The sequence below is a fragment of the Hyaena hyaena genome, unplaced genomic scaffold, assembly GCF_003009895.1.
Source record: "Hyaena hyaena isolate Hyena2069 unplaced genomic scaffold, ASM300989v1 scaffold_854, whole genome shotgun sequence".
Lineage (NCBI taxonomy): Eukaryota > Metazoa > Chordata > Mammalia > Carnivora > Hyaenidae > Hyaena > Hyaena hyaena.
Genome location: NW_024081487.1, coordinates 493,721 through 516,291, shown reverse-complemented (window position 1 = coordinate 516,291; position 22,571 = coordinate 493,721). Strand labels below are relative to the sequence as shown.

Here is a 22,571-nt window from a genome sequence, read left to right as displayed (position 1 = left end):
GTGAGACATTGCCCAAAACTTTTAACCTCAAAATGCTTCAACTCTGTGGAAGCATTATTCCCTAGAATGGGATTATAGACAGCAATATTCACCTTGTAAAAGCAACATCATCACCTTGTGATGATAAAACAAAAAATGAGAATCTGTATTAAGGATATGGTATAATTTCTTAGACATATTACATGCACAGTTAATGTTAGTTATCTTCCATTCCCTAACAGATGCAACACATGTTATGTATTATCCAAAAGGAAAAGAAATAAAATACCACAAAACTTTTCTGAATTCTTGCTCTTATTATTCACAGAACTGTAAGGTAGGGAAGTAATAGTACCAACCATCAAAAATAGACCTCTCTTCAGTCTATAATTTCCCATCCTCTAATTTTCTCTCTTCCTGTCTCCTTCTAACTGCAATTCAAGGGTCTGAGCCTTATTTTGAATAGCACCATGTTACTATACCACCAGCAAACTGGGATAAAGCGAAAGGACTCCACACTTTCTCTTACAAGTTGTCACAGCTCACTTTTTAAGTAGTCCACAGCACCAACTACTTTTTAAGTAGTCCACTGGTCAATGCTGGTATAATCCGAAGTCTTCCAAGATGTTTCACATTCAGAAAACAAAACCTGGGCATAGATTTTCCATAAGCAACTAACTCTATAAACAACTTCCAGGAATTGGTCTGCATGACTGGAGAATCTCTTTACTGACAATTAAATGAAAGAATTGCAGCTCACATCTTTTAGTCTGCTATCTGTTGCCTAGTAACTGGGAGTACTTCTGCACTCTGACCACTTCACAGATACTACAGTAAAATGACTCTAGCATGCAAATCGCCTGGCAATTTTTGCATCAAGAGTGGGGAAAGTTTTCTTCACAGCTTTAGAGAGAATCTTTTTAAAAACTAAACTTTCCTGACAGTCTATAACCTACCCATAAAACGTATTATCAAACTAAGGCATGTTCTATTCCCTTCAAAATAAAAGTTTTGTGTGTGTGTGTGTGTCTTATCTGTCTGTCTTAATGGACCTAAAGTACATAAAATTTTAAAGAAAGAAAAATATTGAAACAGCAGGATTATCTACCTATAAGAACAAATCATTTTCCTGTCCATTTTTTTAAGAATAAATCACGTCAATGAGTGAGCCTGGGTGGCTCAGTTGGTTAAGCATCCAACTCTTGATGTCAGCTCAGGTCATGATGTCACAGTTATGAGATCAAACCCCGCACTGGGCTCTGCATTGGGCATGGAGAATGGTCAAGATTCTCTCTCTCCCTTTGCCCCTGTCTTGCTCTCACACACTCTCTTTTTCTCTTTAAAATAAAGAAGAAATCACCCCATTATCTCTGCAACAAATTACATCCTCTCAAAATCATCTTATTTCTCTAGGCATCTATATTATAGTCTAGATTTTCCTCTACAGACATTTTAAATGAAAATCAAAAATATATTTCAATTTGAAAAATGAAGCATATTTTCTCAAATATCTTTTCAATTGAAAAAATTCACAATATATTTTAATTAGAAAAATTAAAAAAATTTCCAGTTCCAGAAAAATGATTACTGTATTTTTAAATTTAAGAATACTATGTGTATGTATGTTTTAAATTTATTTATTTATTGAAAAAGAGAGAGCATGTCCAGGCAGCAGCAGGGCAGAGAGAGGGAGAGAGAATCCCAAGCAGGCTCCAACACAGCAGAGAGGCCAAGGTGGGGTTCAATCTCACTAACTGTGAGATCAGGACCTGAGCTGAAATCAAGAGTCAGACACTTAACCAACTGAGCCACCCAGGTGCTCCACTAAGTATTTTTATTTTAAATGCATTGATATTCACTGAATTATATCAGGTTCAGAATAGAAACAAGTGCTTAAAACATTGGTCCTTCACCAAACTAGTAGAAAATAGGAGATTGTTTTTTAAATAAGGGAATATGTACCTAAAAGGTAAAAGGAATGGGGGAATGCTTTAAATATCTTGAGAGCTGATTATGTAAATATAATTAGAATGTACTAGAGAATCACGTAGTTTGACAGCTTCCAAATGTCACACTTCTCTGGACCCAAAGTGTCCAAAAGAAATCAAATATGATAGGGTATCCACATACATAAACAATAATCCAATCTGCTCTGCTTCCAAGGAGACCTCTGCATATTCAGTAGAAGTAAAAAAGCTAAATACTGTGTGAGTTATAGCTTATATGAGAGCTTTCATAACTGAATACAAATGTATTCAGAGAATAAACAGGAATTAACTAGGTAAAACTCCATTTTTGTTCATGAGCAAAAGCAACCTGGGGTTTAGGAATGGCACTTAATGCCATATGAGGAGAGGGGCAAACCTGCACTTTTATCTTTAATGCAATTTCCATAGTCTGATGTTGATATGAGAAGTAAAATATAGAAAGAAATTAGGACATTTGGAAGGCAGTAGTCTAAAGCTACAACCTTTTTGAATACCCAGATTTCAGAGCTACAGATTTTCAAAGACACTTATGTTTCAGGATATTTAAAAACAAAGATAGTTTGGCAAGACTTACTTACATACTGGTGAAAAAGTCAAAAGATTTCAATGACACGTGTCTACAGCAAGTTAAGCTATATGTATATACTAGGGTACACAGGACACAAACTAGAAACTCATCACTAACTAGAGCCCAATGAAAAAGGACAATTCTAGAACATATAGGACATGGTAATTAATAAATCCTTTTTTTTTTTTTTAATTTTTATTTCTAGGAGAGAGAGAGAGAGACAGCATGAGCAGGGGAGGGTCAGAGAGAGAGGGAGACACAGAATCTGAAGCAGGATCCAGGCTCTGAGCTGGCTGTCAGCACAGAGCCCGACGCGGGGCTCGAACCCACAAACTGCGAGATCATGACCTAAGCGAAAGTCGGACGCTTAACCGACTAAGCCACCCAGGCGCCCCGGTAATTAATAAATCCTTGTCTGGATTTTGATTCCCACCTGCCACAAAGTCAAGACATGCAAATGGTTCTTTAAGGCTGGAGTAACAAAAGCCGAGGAACTAAAGCTATAAATACAGACACATTCTGAGCTCCTAGGACTATTTGAGGCCATGTGTTCTACCCCTGAAAAAGACAATAAACATCTTGCTCTTTGGCACCTACCTGAGATTACTATCTCTCTCTCTCTCTCACACACACACACACACACACACACACACAAAATCAGTCCCAAGTGTCAATCAATTATTCCTTCTCCTTATTTACTCAAAGATAAAAATGGAGGGATTATAATTTATAGATATTTTAATTGGTAGAGTGTGCCTGTATAACCAAACCTGAAACACGTCTTAAAATCTTGCGTGTGGCTACAGTCCCATCCCCATGGACTGTTCCTCCCGACGCTCTGCTGCTGTCTCAGCTGTTGCTGCCACTACAACTTCAGCAGCCAGGTGAGACAATGCCAGCAGTAAAAGGCAAGTTTGTGCTATTTTCAGAGAAAATACAGAATCAAAGATTGCTGACTTAAGATATGCCAAATTCATACTGAGAAATGGGAAACTGCCTTAATAAGCACTTGAAATATTGATCAAGTACACAACTACAGTAAGAGATCAAATGTTTCTCTAATGCATGTCTTCTTTGGATTAATTCTGAAATGTGTTCTTCGTAATACTATCTAACTCACAACAGTAATATCTGAATCTTGTGGAATTGTCATGAAGCTTAAATCTCTAATGTAGTTTAAATCTCTAATACTTATGAATTTACCAAAAAACATAATTTTCATTTAGAAATGTAAACATATATATTTCTGTATCTAAACATTTTTGTAAATATATATCAATTATGCTTTACTATCTATATTATCACATATAAAGTTGACTATTTGTATATATGTGTAAAATATGTGTACATGTTAGAATTTCCCAACTTATCTTTTGCAATATATTTTCAAAATACTAACATGTGGATAATGCCATTGGATCTCCCATTTTTACAAAAACTATCTAAATGGAAACTGCAGTAAACTTAAAAGAAAAATATTTAATATTGAGGATTTCAAAATCTATACTAACGCTAAAATATTTACTTCTACAGGTGTGAACATATTTCTACTTAGAAATTTAAATAAGCTGATGAAATCTGGCCTCAAGGCAACTGCTAAATTAAATGGAAATAATATTGATTCACAATGAAATAGTTATTTCCCAAAGGTTTGTATCACCATGGATCTAGCCTTTATGTTGACCTATGAAAAGAAATAATACAGGCGTTTATTATAATAGCTATCAGGGTGAAAACTGGAAGCCTTCACTCACTAACTCTCCTTTTATGTCATTGCTTTATACTATATTTCATTCTATGCACATGAAGAGTATCTGAATACTAAATATTTTTCATGGTAAGAGACTGTATAATTTTTAACAGTCTCTGATTTGAGATTTAAAAAAATAACATTATCATTTCTGCTAAATAAATTTTTCTCTTATTTTATTTTCCTTGTTAGAAGCAAGTGTTCATTTGTCTCCTAAGTATAGCATACACTCTAGGTGATGGATTTGAGAGGTCACAGGAAGGCCCTTGTCAAAACATCCACCCCCATTCTACAGAAGGAAGCCTTAACTTCCACGTTTAGAAATGTGTATTTTGGTGTAAATCTTTCAACCTACTTAAAATGCAAGTATCATTAGGAAATTAAATTCAATTTTCATCCTCAAACACTTACATTTTACTGTACTTGAATTTATCAGCTCAAGACATATTTTTGTAGGAAAGGATGTAGTCACCAATTCCTGAGGGACAGAGGCAAGCTTAAGGGAAGCCTAGGGTAGACAAGAATTAATTTTGACCTACTTGAAAATGGGTCCAAGAATGACCCAGGAGGACTATGGTTGTTTGTAGTTATTTTAAATTATTCATTATCTACTAGAAGTAGGTTCAAGTTCATTGAGTTATAGAGTTGTAATTTAAAGCTAATGGGAAATAGTGTTTCCCAAGATGGATACCTAGATGTTGTACAAGTATACTGCTTTTTAAAGACTTTAGCTTCTCCTGGGTCACTTAAATATAACTACCAGGAAAAGCTATATGCCATTACTTCTTTCACCTCAAATTAGACATTCTGGAAGTTTCAAGGTACATTCAGGCATCATTAAGGCACTAGCTATCTTTATAATAATTGCAAAAGTCTCCCCTTCCATGCTTCCCTAACACTAAAGCTGCAAAAATTCAAATCTCTATGACTGCATTTTGATTTTTCCGTGGTAGTTTAATTACATAAAATATAATGTAATAAAAAATTTACCCATCACCATGTTTCTACCAATATTAACATTTCACCATACTTGTTTCCCATCTCTTTTCTAACAAAAAGACCTCTATGTTTTAGTTTTAAATTATAAAGGCAGAGGAGGGGAAGACTGAATTTGCACTCCTAACATTTTTGATTATTGAACAGAGAACTATTCATATACTTAACTGTCTTTTATATTTCCTCCTAAAATTAGTAGTACCAGTTAAATAACTATACCTTTAAGTCAGTTATGCTACTGTATTAATATAATTATAGTAAAGCTATATTCAGACTGACAATAGTTATAATAGAACTAAAAGTATTATACATTATATCATAGTTCTATCACAGTTATATGCTTATAACCCTTAAATATATCCTTTCCTTGACCTTTAATTATTTCCCAATAAAACTATTGTTGCTAAAGGCCTAACCTGGAAAGGATTTAATTTTTAAAGCAGGGGCGCCTGGGTGGCTTAGTCAGTTAAGCGTCTGACTTTTGCTTAGGTCATGATCTCACAGTTCGTGGGTTCGTGCCCCACGTCAGGCTCTGTGCTGACTGCCAGCTCAGAGCCTGGAGCCTGTTTCGGAGTCTGTGTCTCCCTCTCTCTCTGACCCTCCCCTGCTCACACTGTCTCTCTCTCTCTCTCTCTCCTAGAAATAAATAAATAAAAAATATTTAAAGCAAATCTGGGGAAATTATTTTTCAAGAAGTACAGAAACAAAGACAGATATAAATACCATTTTAGACAAAATTACATAATGATATATTATTTCCTTTTAGAAAGGAAGCTAAACCCTAAGTATTAAGAAAAAAAATGGTGAAGATCTAAGTTAAATAAATAAGAGGAACAGATGACAATTTAAGAAAACTATACACTAACTTTTGTAAGCAAAAAATAGGAGATCAAGTAAATATAAGATATATAAGCACAAACTGCTTTGGAATTACTAAAATGACTGCCTCATTCGAAACTTCCATCATAATATTCCCATTAATGCTCCTATCACTATCTTGAAATAGGATGCAAGGCAACACTCGCAGTTGACTTAAGTAGGTACAGTTTACAAAACTTTACCAAGCTAACTCTAAAATTTAAGGCCTCCTTAGTGGGTGGAGAGAGGAAAGAACCTTTAATATCCCTGTTTTCATGTTTTGTGTTTTTTTTTAGTTTATATATTTATTTTGAGAGAGTGAGAGAGAGCAAGAAGCACAGGAAGGGGAGGGGCAAAGAGAGAGAGAGATAGAGAAAGGGGAGAGGGAGAGAGAGAGAAAGGAAATCCTAAGCAGGCTCCCAGCTGTCAGGGCAGAGTCCGACACAGGGCTTAATCTCATGAACCATGAGATCATGACCTGAGGTAAAATCAAGAGTCAGATGCTTAACCTAATGAGCCACCAGGTACCCCTCATTTTTTTAGTATCTAGTCCAAATCCTAGATACTAGAGAAGTTATTTTAAAGTAATGATATAACATTAATAGTATAGTTAAAATTTTAATTGGTTGGAAAAACATTAACCTCTCTCTTTCTCTCACTAGAGATTTCCATAGGTTCTGTCCTCAATACATCAAAATCCAACCAATTCTCTCTACTGAATGACTACAGAAAATCACCATAACTCTTGTTTGGATTAGTTTAATAGCTTCCTAACTGTGCTCATTTATTATACCTTTGCCCTGGTACAATTTATCTTCCACAGGAGAGCCAGAGTGATATTTTAAAACTACGACAGATCAAAGAAAATTCTCAAGTAATCTACAAAAAAATAAAATCAGGTCACATTTATAAAATCAATATACAAAAATCAGTATTTCCATATGTTAGCAATGAAGATATGAAAAACAAAATTAAAAACAATACCATCTACAATTGCTAAACAAACAAAAAAGATGGATTCCTTAGCTCAAATATAACAAAACTTGGGGTACCAGGGTGGCTCAGTTAGTTAAACATCAGACTTTGGCTCAGATCATGATCTCTTGGTTCGTGAGTTCGAGCCTTGAGTCGGACTCCGTGCTGACAGCTCAGAGCCTGGAGCCTCCTTCAGATTCTAAGTCTCCCTTTCTCTCTGTCCCACCCCTGCTTACACTCTGTCCCACTCTGTCTGTCAAAAATGAATAAGCATTAAAGAAATTGAAAAAACAAACAAAACTTATATAGTATCTGTATGCTGAAATTACAAAATAATGAGAGAAATAAAAAATCTAAATAAGAGATATACTATGTTCATAGAATGAAAAACTCATTAAAGATGTTAACTGTCCCTAAACTAATCTACAAATTTAATACAATTCCTATCAAAATCTCAGTATTATTTTTTATAGATATTGACAAGGTTATTCTAAAATGTATGTGGAAATGGAAATGAAGAAGAATAGCTGAAAGAACTTTGAAAAAGAAGAATAAAGGAAGAAAAATTACTCTACAGGATAATCTTACCAAATAGTTAGATTAATCCAATGTGGTACTAGAGGTGAGGCAGATGTGTAGATCAGTGGAACAGGGCAGAGACTTCAGGAAAACATCCATATAATATGCTCACCTGATTTTGACAAAGGTGCAAAAGCAATTCAATAGAAAAAGGACAGCCTCTTTAACAAATGATGCTTGAGTAATTACTCATAGACCCCCAAAAAGCAAACCTCAACCTAAATCTCCCCACCTACAGATAAATTAACTCAAAATGTAAAACTTTAAAAATAAGAGGGGCGCCTGGGTGGCTTAGTTGGTTAAGCGTCCGACTTTCGCTTAGGTCATGATCTCACAGTTCGTGGGTTCGAGCCCCGCGTCGGGCTCTGTGCTGACTGCCAGCTCAGAGCCTGGAGCCTGTTTCAGTCTGTGTCTCCCTCTCTCTCTGACCCTCCCCTGCTCACACTGTCTCTCTCTCTGTCTCCTAGAAATAAATAAAACATTAAAAGAAAAAAATATTAAAAAAAAAATAAGAGAAAATTGTCAGTATCTTGGGCTAAACAAAGAATTTTAGACTCTGTACCCAAAGTACAATTCATAAGAGGAAAACTGCTAAATTGGACCTTATCAAGATTAAAAACTTTTGCTCTGTAAAAGACCCTATTAAGTGGATGAAAAAACAAGCTATAGAGGTGGAGGAATTATTTTTGCAAACCACATATCCAACAAAAGACTAGTAACTACAATATAAAATGAACTCTCAAAATTTAAGACTAAAAACCAACAACTCAATTAGAAAACGAACAACAGACATTTCACTGAAGAGGAAATACAGATGGCAAATAAGCACATGAAAAGATGTTTAATATTAGGAGCCATTAAGGAAGTGCAAATTAAAACCACAATGAGATTATCACTACACACTTATCAGAATGGCTAAAATAGATAGTGACAAATGCTGGTGAAATGCAAAGAAACTGGATCACTCATTTGCGGTCATTGGGGATTGAAAATGGCTCAGCCACACTGGAAAACAGTCTGGCAGTTTCTTATAAACTAAACATGCAATTACCATACACCCAGCAATCGCACTCCTGGGCATTTAGCCCAGAGAAATGAAAATTTATGCCCACCCCACAAACCTACACACAAACGCTCACAGCAGCTTTATTACAACTAGCACAAAACTGGAGACAACAGGGATGTCCTTCAACAGGTGAGTAGTTAAACAACTGTGGCTGATCCATATTGAAGAATGAAAGAGAACAAAATATTGATACATCCAACAATTGAATGAATCTTAAGGGAATTATGCTGAGTTTTGACAAATTCAATCTGAAAAAGTTACATACTGTGATTCCATTTACAGAATATTCCTCAAATAACAAATTTATAGAGACAAAAAAAATAATGATTACTAGGGTTAGGCATGGCATATGGCAATTTTGCAGGGTCGGGGGTGGACTATAAAAGGACAATGGGAGGCGTGCCTGGGTGGCGCAATCGATTCAGCATCTGACTCATCGTTTCACCTCAGGTCATGATCTCACAGTCCTGAGGTGGAGCCCTGCATCAGGCTCCACACTGAGTGGGGAGCCTGCTTGGGATTCTCTCTCTTTTCATCTGCTCCTCTGCCCTGTTCTTGCACTCACCCATTTGCGAGCTATGAATGAATGAATGACAACAGGAAATATCTTACTATTCAATATGTTAACTGTGGTGGTGGAGAGAAGAACCTCACAGGATATAAAATTACACAGAAGTAAACACGTATGTGAATTATAAAACTAGTGTAATAAGATTGGTATATTGTATCACTGTTAATGTGTTGTGGCATTATTCTAAAATTTTGTTACGTGTTGTCATTGGAAGAAATTAAGTAAAGGGTATATGCGCTCTCTCAATATCATTTCTTTTTTTTAATTTTTTAAATGTTTTTATTTAATTTTGAGAGGGAGATACTGAGAGTGAGTGGGGGGAGGGGTAGAGAAACGCAGGGAGACACAGATTCCGAAGCAGACTCCAGGCTCTGACATGTCAGCACAGAGCTCGATGCAGGGCTCGAACTTGTGAACCATGAGATCATGACCTGAGCTGAAATTGGACACTCAACAGCTGAGCCACCCAGGTCCCTCTCAATATCATTTCTTACCACTGCATGATAATCTACAATTATTTCAAACTAAAATATAATTGTAAAAATTTTGTGGGCCTAAAAATTCAATTTTAGAGAGAAATTTACATCTTTAGATGCTAATTATTAGAAAAGTCCTAAAATCAACAAGATAGCCTTCTGCCTTAGGAAACTAGAAAAAGTATGAGCACATTAATCCAAAAGTAAATAGAAAGAACGAAAGTCAATGAAATAGAAAAATGAAAACTGAGAAAAATCACTGAAACTAAAAATTTGTTATTTGATAAGATTAATGGATAAACTTGCTTGCTAGATTAAGAAAATAATCTATAAAACAAAGTACCAATATCAGGTATTGAAAATTATATAATTTTATATCACAGAAATATTTAACAGATAATAAAGGAATATTATTTCATAAATTCAATAATAAAATACATTCCTTGAAAGAAAAAAATCACAAAAATGTGACACAAAAAGGACAGAAAATATGAACAGCCTATCATCTATTAAGAAATTCAATTCATAATCAAAACTTTCACATGTAGAAGATTTCAGGTCCAGATGGTTTCAGTGGTGAATTATATCAGATACTGACCCAAAAAAAGTCACATTAAGGACAGGAAGAAAGCGATGAGATGGGTGATGGGAAGGGGAAATGAGGAGAAGGGGGAGATGAAAGATAATTCCGACAAACTAGGCATAGAGCAAATTTGAATCTGATAAAGGACATTTAAGAAAGACTACAGCTAGCATCATATTGAAGGGTCAAAGGGTGAATGGTTTTCCCTTAGCATCAGAAACAAGCCAAGAATATCTACTCTTCCCATTCTTATCACTTTTACTTAACACTGAACTGAAGGTCCTAGCTAGTATAATATAGCAAGAAAAAGGAATAAAAGGCATTAATTTGGTTAAGGAAAAAGTAAAGGGATTTTTATTCATAGCCAACTTGATTATATACATAGAAAATATTTAAATATCTACCAAAAAGTACAAGAAGAATTTGACAAGTTTGCAGGATAAAAAGGCAGCATACAAAACTCAAATGAATTCCTATTTTGTATACTAAAAATGAATTAGAAAATGAAATTCAAACAATATTACCTTAAAATATCTTGGAATATACTAAAAATAAGCAAAACCTCTATAATTAAAACTACCAATCACTACTGATTTAAAGAAGACTTTTAAAAAATAGTTATATTTTATATGTCATGTTCACTGACTAGGAAAGATAATATTGTTAAGAACCTTATTAGCTTATTGTTAAGCCAAATAAAAACACCCAGCAAAATTGTTGCAGATATTTACAAGCAAATTCTGAAATTTACAATAAAGTAGAAAATATCTAGACAAGTTTAAACAATCCTGAAAAGGAAGAACAAACTTGGAGGACTACCTGACTTCAGGTTTTACTAAATAGCTATAGTAAAAAGGCAGTATGGAATTAGCATAATGATAAAGAAAATACATGTCAGAATCCAGTAACTGTCCCACATATAGGCGATTAATTTTCAACAAAGTAATTCAATGACAAAAAAAGAAGTGTTTTCAAAATTAGTGGTGGAATAACTGGATACTCATAGAGTATACAATGTACCTTTAACTTTACTTCACACCATAAATAAAAATTACATCAAGAATAGATGACAGACCTAAACATAAAAGTCAAAACTAAAAACTTTCAAGAGGAGAACAGGAGAACATCTGTGCTCTTAAAATAAGCCAAGATTTCTCAGGACAGAGAAAGTACCGATCATGAAAGAAAATTTGCTGAATTAGATTTTATCAAAATTTAACCCTTCTGCTTATTAAAACATGTAGTTAAGAAAATGAACAAGTAATGCACAGACGGGGAGAAAATATTCATAATACATTTATCTGATAAAAGATTTGCATCCAGAATATATAAAGAGCTCGTGTAAGTTAAGAGCAAAAGTAGAACCCAATTTAAAATATAATTAAGAGGAACTTTACAAAAAAAAAAAAAGAGTATACAAATAGCCAATAAGCACATGAGATTTTTAATACCATTAGGCATTAGAGAAATGAAAATCAAAACCACAATGAGATATAACTACACACTCACTTAAATGACTAACAAATTAACTGGTAACACCAAATGTTATTTAGGATTATAGAACAACAGGGACTCAAACATTGAGGGCGAGAATGCAAAATGGTCCGACAACTTTGGAGAACTACTTTGAAGTTTCTTAACAATGATACATAACCTGGAATGTAGCAACTCTACTCCTAGAAATTTACCCAAAAGATATTACCCAAGAGACAAAGATCCACAAAAGCCTTGTATAAAAATATTTCTTATAATTTTATTCATAATGGCCCTAAACTAGAAACTACACACACACACACACACACACACACACCAGAATACTAGCCATAAAAAAGAATGAAATTTTGCCATTTGCAATAATGTGGATGAATCTAAAGGGTCTAATGACAAGTGAAATAAATCAGAGAAAGATACCATATGATTTCACTTACATGTGGAATTTAAGAACAAAACGAGGAGGAGGAGGAGGAGGAGGAGGAGGAGTTAATTATATTGGTATTAAAATAACATAAAAAATTAAAGTTAAAATAAATGCCTAATAAAAATCCTAACAAGTATTTTGGAAATATCAACAAACTGATTCTAATATTTATATAGAAAGGCAAAGATGCAGGAGAGCTGACACAATATTGGAAGAAAAGAACAAGTCAAAGAATTGACACTATATGACTTAAAGACTTACTATTAAGCTACGTTAATCAAGACAATTTGATACTGGCCAGAAAGAGAGTGAGTGAGAGAGAGAGAGAGAGAGAGAAAGAGAGAGAGAGAAAGGAGATCAATAGAAAAGAATACACAATCCAGAAATACACCCATATAATTATAGTCAACTGATCTCTGACAAATGCAATACAGAAAATAGTCCCTTTAGAAACAGAGTGCTACAATAAATGGATATCCACATGTCAAAAAAAAAAAAAAAAAAAAAGAAGAAGAAGGGAAAGAATCTAGACACAGACCTAACACTATCCACAAAAGTTAACTTTAAATTGATCATAGACCTGAAAATAAAATGTAAAACTATAAAGCTCCTAGAAGAGAACATGTGAGAAAATCTAGATAATCATGGGTATGGCAATGACTCTTCAGATACACCAAAGGCATGAACCATGAAAGCAATACCTGATAAGCTGGACTTAATTAAAATCTAAAGTTCAGCTCTACAAAAGACCCTGTCAAAAAAATTGAGAAGATAAGCCACAGACTAAGAGAAAATATTTACAAAAGGTATTTGACAGAGGACTATTATCCAAAATATACCAAAAACTCTTAAAAGCTCAGAGTAAGAAAACAATTTGATTTTGAAAGGGCAAAAGATCTGAAAATATATACTAAAGAAAATAAACGAATGGCAAGTAAGCATATGGAAAAACTGTTCCATGTTATATGTCATTAGGGAACTGCAAATTAAAACGAGATACCACTACACACCTATCAGAATGGCCAAAGCCCAAAGCCCTCACAACACCAAATGCTGGAAAAGATGAGGAGCACAACGAAGTCATTTACTGGTGAGGATGCAAAAAGGTACTGCCAGTTTAGGACAGTTTGGTGGCTTCTCTCCCAAATTAAGCATACTCTTACCATACAATCCAGTGAGTGTACTCCTTGGCATTTACCCCAAATAGTAAAAAATGCATGTCCACAGAAAAACCTGCTCACAGATATTTATAGCAGCTTTATCCATAATTGCTAAATTTGAAAGCAACCAAGATGCCCTTCAGCAGGTGAGTGGATAAATAAATTGGGATTCATCCAATGATGGAATAACATACGGTTCTGAAAGGAAATTAACTATCAAGCCATAAAAAGACATGGAGGAAACTGAAATATATATTGCTAAGTAAAAGAAGCTAATCTGAAAGGCCATGCATGCTGTATGATTCTAACTACAGGACATTCTGGAAAAGGCAAAACTATGGATACAGTAAAATGATACATGGTTTCCAGGGCTTGGTGTGGAGGGAGAATAAATAAGCAGAGCGTGGAGGATTTTTAGGGCAGTGAAATGTCTCTGTATGATACCATAAAGATGGATACAGGTCTTATACATTTGTCAAAACCCACAAGGTGTAAAGACCATGAGTGAACCCTAAGGTAAACTCTGGAGTTCATGTGATTATGATGTGTCAGTGTAGGTTCATCAACTGTAACAAATGTACAACTCTGATGAAAGATATTGATACTTGTCAGGGATGTGCATTTTGGGGCTAGAAGTACACTGGAAACCTCTGCACTTTTGCTATGAACCTATAAGTCCTAAAAAATAGTCAAAAGTGAAACAAAGAACAAGCATTCATCTTGTAAGCACAGAGAAAGATTTTAAAAATGAAACACTGTTGCTTTCTGCAATAGCATCATATACTATTGCTCCCAGAATTAAGGATATTTTCTCACATTTTATGTTAATAAAGTGAATCCTAACACTTTAAAGAAGATTTTACTTAGTTCCGTGAGTTTTGTAATTTCAGATATTACTAATAAGAACAGTACATTCTTAGACATTCCACTCCTTTGATTCTAATAAATAAAAAACATCTTTTAGTGATAAAAAGGTATCACTCCTTAAAAACTGAAGAATTTCTTTTGAAATTTTACTGTACTTCAAAGCAATTTTTAAAATATGTACAAACATATATATAGACCATACCCATTACATATGTGTATACACATAGAATTCTTTTCTTTTTATTTTCTGGCCATGGGGAAGAAAGCTTTAGCTAATCAATATATTTAATCAGTTCATTTCATTTGGTAGAACTTATCATCCTGACAAGAACTTTTTATTCTCTCAAAGGTATGATAATGTAGAAAGACCACTATTGTTCATTTTTTAAATGCAATTATGTATATTAACACCAGAGTCTGGCATGTTAAGCATGCTAAGCTGCTCTTCATTTAGATCACTTTCCTCAAAAAATATCTGAAGTTACACACATTCTAGGAGTTTGAACCATCACATCTGGCTTTCAATATTTAAATCCTAGTGAATATAATTTTGTTACTGGATTTATTTGGATAGCACTTCTTAAAGTCTTAATATTTAAAACAATTATAAAAATTATAATTAAACTATGTTTAGATAGCCAAAACTCAAATAAGAAATAAAGAACCTTGTGAACAAGAGAAGTGAATTTAAGTGGAATGTAAAATATTTTAGTGGGCATGTTAGAAGAGCTTATACAAACATTTGTTTAGGGGAACCTGGGTGACTCAGTCGGTTAAGCGTCCAACTTCGGCTCAGGTCATGATCTCACAGTTTGTGGATTCAAGCCCTGCGTCGGGCTCTGTGCTGACAGCTTGGAGCCTGGAGCCTGCTTCAGATTCTGTGTCTCCCTATCTCTCTCTGACCCTCCCCTGCTCATGCTGTCTGTCTGTCTAGCTGTCTGTCTCTGTCTCTCTCTCTCTCTCTCTCTCCCTCCCTCTCTCAGAAATAAAGAAAACATTAAAAAAATTTAAAAACCACATTTGTTTAAAAAATGTGTTTATCATCTGAAATTGTATCATATGCTTTTCCATATTAATACCCATTAAAGCCTTTAGAAACAATGAACATTTCTATCACTGGAAACACCATCCTGTTGGCCGACTGAAATTGCCTTGGGAGGAGGACGGGGAGAGACCCTGTATCTCTGCAGTGTTACAAGTAAAATGCTCCAGCCATGAAACCAAATTCCCTACGATCCTCGGCATACTGCTAAATCAGGGAGGCCCTGTTTAATCTGCATATTACTTAAATTTACACAAATAGATTTAGAGATACAGAGATAAATTCACAACACATACACAGACATACATACACACATAGATGTGTATATATGAAATAAAAGGAAAATAAAAAGGATCCTTAAGTCTGAGTTTTTTAACAATAATGGAATAAAATTCTATTTTTCTTAATATTTAAAATGAATCATCCCCTTACTAATCACTTGTTTGCTTAAATATGAGACAAAACACATCAAAAGTCATCCCCATGTATTTCTTCCTCCTTTCTGGCTTCCTTAAACTCCATCTCTGACTTATGCTGATAGCTGAGATCTAGATTGAAAGTCTGTTATATTTTTGTAAGCATAATAATTTATATCAATTAGCTGCACATTCCAAATAACATCATTAAAGACGAATATGCTAAAACTCAGTTAAACCTCACATAATATATATATGCTAAAATTCAGTTATAACATAGGAATAAAAAGTCAAAACCAATACATATTTTAAGTTTAAGGTAGTAACAAATGCCACTGTCCATAAATTAGCCTTTTCCACTGGATTCAGGAAAAAAAAACTATGGAAATTCATTTTTATAAGTTAGTAGTTTCAAGTCCAGTGAAAGAAAAAAAATTCTTCAAGTAAAATGGATACTACAGTTTTATCCATCCATCCATGTATCAACAGAGAGAGAGAGAGAGTGAGATGTAGGACTCAAAACCAAATTAATATTTGAGAAAATCAGCACATTCATAAAAGGTCTGAACACTGAGGTCTACAATAGCATCATAAAGCAAAACCACATGAGATTACACAGGCTGACACTTGCATCCAGAACTTGTCACCTCGAACATGGGGCTCCCACACAGGGCTCCAACTCATGAACCAGGAGATCATGACCTGAGCCTAAGTCAGACTCTTATCTACAAGGCATCCAGGTGCCCCGAGAAACAGTAGTTTCAGAGCTTACCTTACTTCAAAACATGTAGTTGGCACCTTACATACATTTTCTGCTATAATCATCACAATAACCCTGTGAGCTACACATTCTGTTACTCCTCCGATGTCATGTATTGAAAGATGAATACTCTGAATCACTATTTTATTGCCATTGGCAAAACCAAATCCCAAAACCTGTTATTTTCATTAGTTCTGTTGTACTTATAAGGCAAACATATTTCCCCTAGACTTAGAAAATGCAGCCACATTCTTAATTACTTTAAGAGATTTTCTCTCTCCACATAAGGCTGTTCATTCTACATGCAATGTTTTATGAGAATACTAGTCACCACAGACCAGCTTATTAGGTAAAGTAAACCATGACAGATGATACTTCATTAGTACAAAAAATTTATTAGTAGTCAAAAGACTATGTATTTTTTTTGGAAAACAATGTTTCTTGATAACCATATACAATGGCAAAATTTAAACTATACCTCATAAATTAATGAAGCATATCTCACCCACTTTCACCAGATAGCCTCCCTTAATACCAAATGTATATTTCCTGAGAATTGGTGTTTTAACAGACTTTAAAGAGAGAGAATTTCCTGTGTTTCCTAGAAGTAAGTGATTATATATTCTGGACTAAATGCAGAGATAATACCACATATGTTGACTGGAAGACTCAATATTAACAGGCCCATTGTTGCTTAATTAATCTATAGGTTCAATGCCATTCAGAAACCATAGCAGTTTTTTTTTTTTAATAAGAACTGACAAACCAATTCTAAAAATTATATGAAAATAAAAGAACTTAGGGGCACCTCAGTGGCTCAATCAGTTAAGCTTCTCACTTTGGCTCAGGTCGTGATCTCATAGTTTATGGGTTCAAGCCCCATGTCGGGCTCTGTGCTGACACCTCAGAGACTGGAGCCTGCTTCAGATTCTGTCTCTCTCTCTCTCTGCCACTCGTTTTCTCTATCTCTCAAATATAAATAAACATTTAAAACATTTTTTAAAAGAATGTAGAATATAAAACTGAGAAAAAATAGGCAACATATATTACCCGATTAAACTATAATAAACAAGAGATTATAATACTAGCACAAAGACAAAAGAATCAAGATGGCATCCAGAAATTGACCCACTTACATATATATGGTCAACTGACTTGACAAAAGCACCAAAGCAATTCAAAGGTTAAACGAAAGTCTTTTCAATAAAGATGCTGGAACAAGATAAACATGGGGAAAAAATGAACCTTGCCCTTACCTGATACCATATATAAAAAATTCGAAATGGATCAAAGACTGAAATCTAAAACTAAAATAAATTTTCCAGAAGAAAACACACGAGAAAACTTTAGTGTCTGTGTAGCAGGCAAAGATTTTTTAGGACATAGAAAACAGTAACTGTGAAAGATAAAACTTATATATTGGATTTCCATAAAGATTAAACATTTCCTCTCATCAAAAGACACTGATAGGGAAATGAATAGGCAAACTATTCAGTCTGGGATAAAATATTCACTACACACACACACACACACACACACACACATATCTGACAAAAAAATTATGTCACGAAACCTTAAAAATCCACAAAATGCAAATAACCCAATAATACTTTAAAAGGCAAATAAATGTCTTTTTTAAAAACGCATACTAATGGGCAATAAACACATTAAAAAATGCCCAACATTAGTCACTAGGGAAATGCATATGAAAACCACAATAAGATGCCAAATCCTACCCACTAGCATGGCTAAAAAAAAAACATTGACGATAACAAATGTTGGTTGTATGTCCAGCAAATGAAATTTTCATACACTGCTGGTGGTAAAGTAAAATGGAACTACCACTCCAGGGAACTGTTGGGCAGCTTCTTAAAAAGGTAAATACACAGCCTACCTTATGATCCAGAAATTGTACTCCTAGAAATGAAAACATAATCTTGCACACAAATGCTCACAGCAGTTTTATTCATAAAATAGCAAAGAACTGGAAAGAATATAAATGTCTCTAAACAGATAAATGGATTGATATACTATGCTATATTCATATACTGAAATACTAGTCCTTGAAGAAAGAATAAGGAATAATCAACAGAATAGAGGAGTCTCCAAAATGTCATGTTGGGTGAAAGAAGACAGACACAAAAGAATATATTGCTTGGTTTCATTCACATGAAATCCAAGAAGAGACAAAAAGCAACATGGTGATCAAAGCTAGAAAGTACTGGTCTGTGAGGTAGGAAGATGGTAGGGACGGACTGACTGGTAAACCATTTCTGCAGTGATAGAAATATTCTATATTTTGTTTGGAGAAGGGGACTATATGGGTGATTGCAGCTGCCAAAATTTATCCAATTATACACTTATGATACGTGCATTTTATTACATGTAAATTTTTCTCAGTAAGACCTATTTAAGTTTGTTGCTTATTTTTAAGCATTTTAGCTGTGGTATCACAAAGAACTAGGTTCAAACTCTGACTGCACCACTTCTTTTTGTGTGACCTTAGAAAGTCCCTCCTCAGTCCTTTGATTTCCTTATTTTCAAAATGGAAATTTTATTTTCAAAAATAAAAAATATCTACAGTATAGGATTATTGTGAAGATTAAGTGAGATCATGGATTTGAAAGCACTACAGTGCACAAAATACCAGCTCAAAAAAACGTCACTGTTATTTTTCATTAATCACTTAATGAAAGATTTACAAAGAACATGCCTGATTCAATCACAGGTAAGTACATATGCAATCCTCCACCTAAAACTAATTTTTTTGCCACAGAAGGTTAAAACAAAAAGCCTCTATGGTACTTTAGTTCTGATAAAAAAAATATAGTGACAATTATAAAACTGTTTTTCAACAGACAATGGAATAACACAAGATTGAATTTGCAGCCATAATAAATGTAGATTATAGGGGTGTAAAAACACAAAACTTAAACATGCATCCAAATCAACACCATAATCTTCCCTATTTTTTTACGTTTATTCATTTTGAGAGAAAGATAGAGGGGCAGAGAGAGGGAAAGAGAATGAATTCCCAGTAAGTTCTGCACTATCAGTGCATAGCCCAACGCAGGGCTCAATTTCATGAATTACGAGATCATGAGCTGAGCTGAAACCAAGAGTCAGATAGATGCTCAACCACTTAACTGACTGAGCCACCCAAGTGCCTCTTCCCTGACTATTTCAATAGTCTCTTCAATACTCTTAGAGCACCTCAATCTGGTACCCTAGGGAAGCCAGAATGATTATTTTACAAAGAAAATTTAGATCATGTCATGCCCCTGCTTTAATTCTTTCAATGACTAAGCAATGCTTTTAAGATAAAATCTACATTTCTTAACATAGCCCACAAGACCCCGTATGACACAATTTCTTACTTGTCCAGCTTCAATCAGTCTCCTCCACCCTAACTGCACTTGAACTACACCTGCCCTTTCTGTTGCTCTAGCATGTCAGATCTCTCTTATCTTTGCACTTGTCATTTCTCCTGCCTCACGTGCTCTTGGCCATTTCTCCTCTTCCCTTATGCCTCAGTTCAAATGTCTTGTCCTCAGAGAAACCTCTCCTGGCCATTTTAAAGTTGGCCTTACAGGATCAGTTTCTATTACACATCACCTTGACAGCACTTAACAATTCCTGCACACACCTTATGCATATGCTTACTCTATTTTCCATCACTACACTATAAGCTTCATGAAGACAGAAACTTCTTTCTTGCTCACTCAGCATCCTCAGTTCCTAAAAGATAGTAAGTGCTCAATACAGAGCTATTTATTAATTAATGAACCCACAAGGATGACTATAATTTGTTCTTAATTTCTTCATTGATAATAACAGCAAATTAATTTCAGCAATATACTGTCACCGTTTCTTCCCTAAGCTCTTCATTTTATGGTTCTGTTCACTTATTCTCATGACTTTTGTTTGGGTGGTAGCTTCTTCTAAGAGACATGATGAATTAAAATTATGAGGACAGTAACAAAGGCCCCTAACGTGAAAGAATTTCATATAAATGTCAAGAGAGCTCTTCCTATTTCTTAGAGATGTTTTACTAAGGTACCCATGAATACCATTAGCCATATATATGGTATTTCATTTGCTATACAGACCTTTTCTACCAAACTACAAACACATATTACAAAAGAATATTTACTCTGAGTATAACCTCATTCTAATCTGCAGTGTCAGTCCTGCAGCTGAAGTCTCTTTGCCATCATATGACATTTCCTTACTTCAAAATTTTGGACTTTAATGTAATTCCTTCACCTGGCTATAGAAAGGATTGAAAGTGTTGCTCTCTAAGTCATTTTTCTCCTGGCAATTTTCTTCTTCTTACTCCCAAGTTCAACTCACTGACTTAACCCTTCTTCTGCAGAGTGAATACATGACTGAACTTTTTCTACCCTTGCTAATTCTTAGATCGCTTGTATGTACTGTATGTGGAAGTTATCACATTTTCATCTTCTTTTGCCAACTTACATGACAGTTATAAGATTTACCACTGAACAGAAACATCACAAGCAGAAAGTCACTTATCTAACAGTTACTGTACCACATACTTCAAAACACTGATTTAAAAAATGCAACACATATAACTCTTAGATGTTACTTAAGTCATTAATTTCAATACATTCATAAACTGATTCTTTTCAACAAGTGCTGGCAAAAAAACAAATCAACTGCCTAGTATTTCAACCTCTTTTTGGTTAATCTGCCCTATCACTAAAGGAAGATAAAAAAGCAAAAGCCACAAAATTAAAACACAGGTAGTGAGCATAAAATAGAACTAAAGGTTAAGAGGCCTATATTCAAAGACTAAGTTGTTCATGACCACAAGCCATTCACCAAACTTCTCTGTGTATCAATATTTCCAAGTTTAAAAGAGGGGCTCACCAAACCTTCCCTAATTGTTTTTCAAGGCTTTATAGAGATATAAAATTATAATTGTAAAAATTATTTCAAAAAGTTTAAGGGCACTATGAAAATGATTATTGTGTGAATACTAATGAGGTTCTAAAAAATTAACACTGTAACAGATGAAACCATTTTCACAAGCAATACAGGATATTATTTTCATTAATCAGGTCATTACTTGCCTCTTATTCCCTGATGGCGAAAAAAAAGCTACTTCAATTAAAAGTAACCTAAGAAAGGGTTATGGCACTTTGTACCATCCACTCTCTTTTATGAAGTCCATAGCTCTATGGAGGAGTACTATGATTACAGACCCACCGAACACCTGAGCTCTGCTCTACTCTTAACTCTTGACACTCTCTGCTTGAGATCTAGATAGGTCATTTCACTCCCTTGGGCCCAATTTCCTCATCTTTAAAATTAGGTAACTGGACTCCAGCATTGGTGTTTAGAGTCAGGACCCCCTTCCCATGCAACACACTTGACTGCCACACCATCAGTAGTGGTGTTTCTAGTATTTCTGGTTGAGCTTTTATGAATTCAGTATAACTTTTAAGGGAATTTGCCTTTATTAAAAATGGCATGAATTCACAATGGTATTATTTACATGGTAGTTCACATGTTTTCACATATGTGAATCAGTGCACACAAGTACAAAGACCTCTAGGGATAACTGAATGACAAGATCTCTAGGGATAATTCAGTGACAAGAGTCCTGGGCCTATAGCTGGAGAACTTTTGATCTGGAGGAGCTTTCAGAACTCCCCCACCCTGCACTGTGCCCAGTTACTGCATGACACGATCTTACATGGGGTGAGTAGACGCTAAAAGGCACAATATCAATATTCGCAGTAGGAATATGAGCAATACCTACAGAGTAGGTTAATAATTTAAAGCAAATGCTAGTTCTTTTAAAGCTTCCAGCTAATACATCCTGTTTAAAAGATGAATTTTTTTCATTCTATAGTAACCTTTCTTCAGTCATCCTTAAAGTGTAACTTTTCACATGTAATTTTTTTAAAAGGAGCTAAGTTTGAGATTTCATTAGCTACTCTGAGTGACTTGAACACTTTATGCTACTGATTTGGAATTTACTGAGCATCTC

The 22,571-nt window shown here is 34.6% G+C and overlaps 1 protein-coding gene across 9 annotated transcripts in view; it reads right to left on the bottom strand.

The window, feature by feature from the left end:
• The window catches only part of CAMK2D (calcium/calmodulin dependent protein kinase II delta), a 306,496-nt gene that overhangs the window by 256,890 nt on the left and 27,035 nt on the right, over positions 1-22,571 (bottom strand). The window lies entirely within an intron of this gene.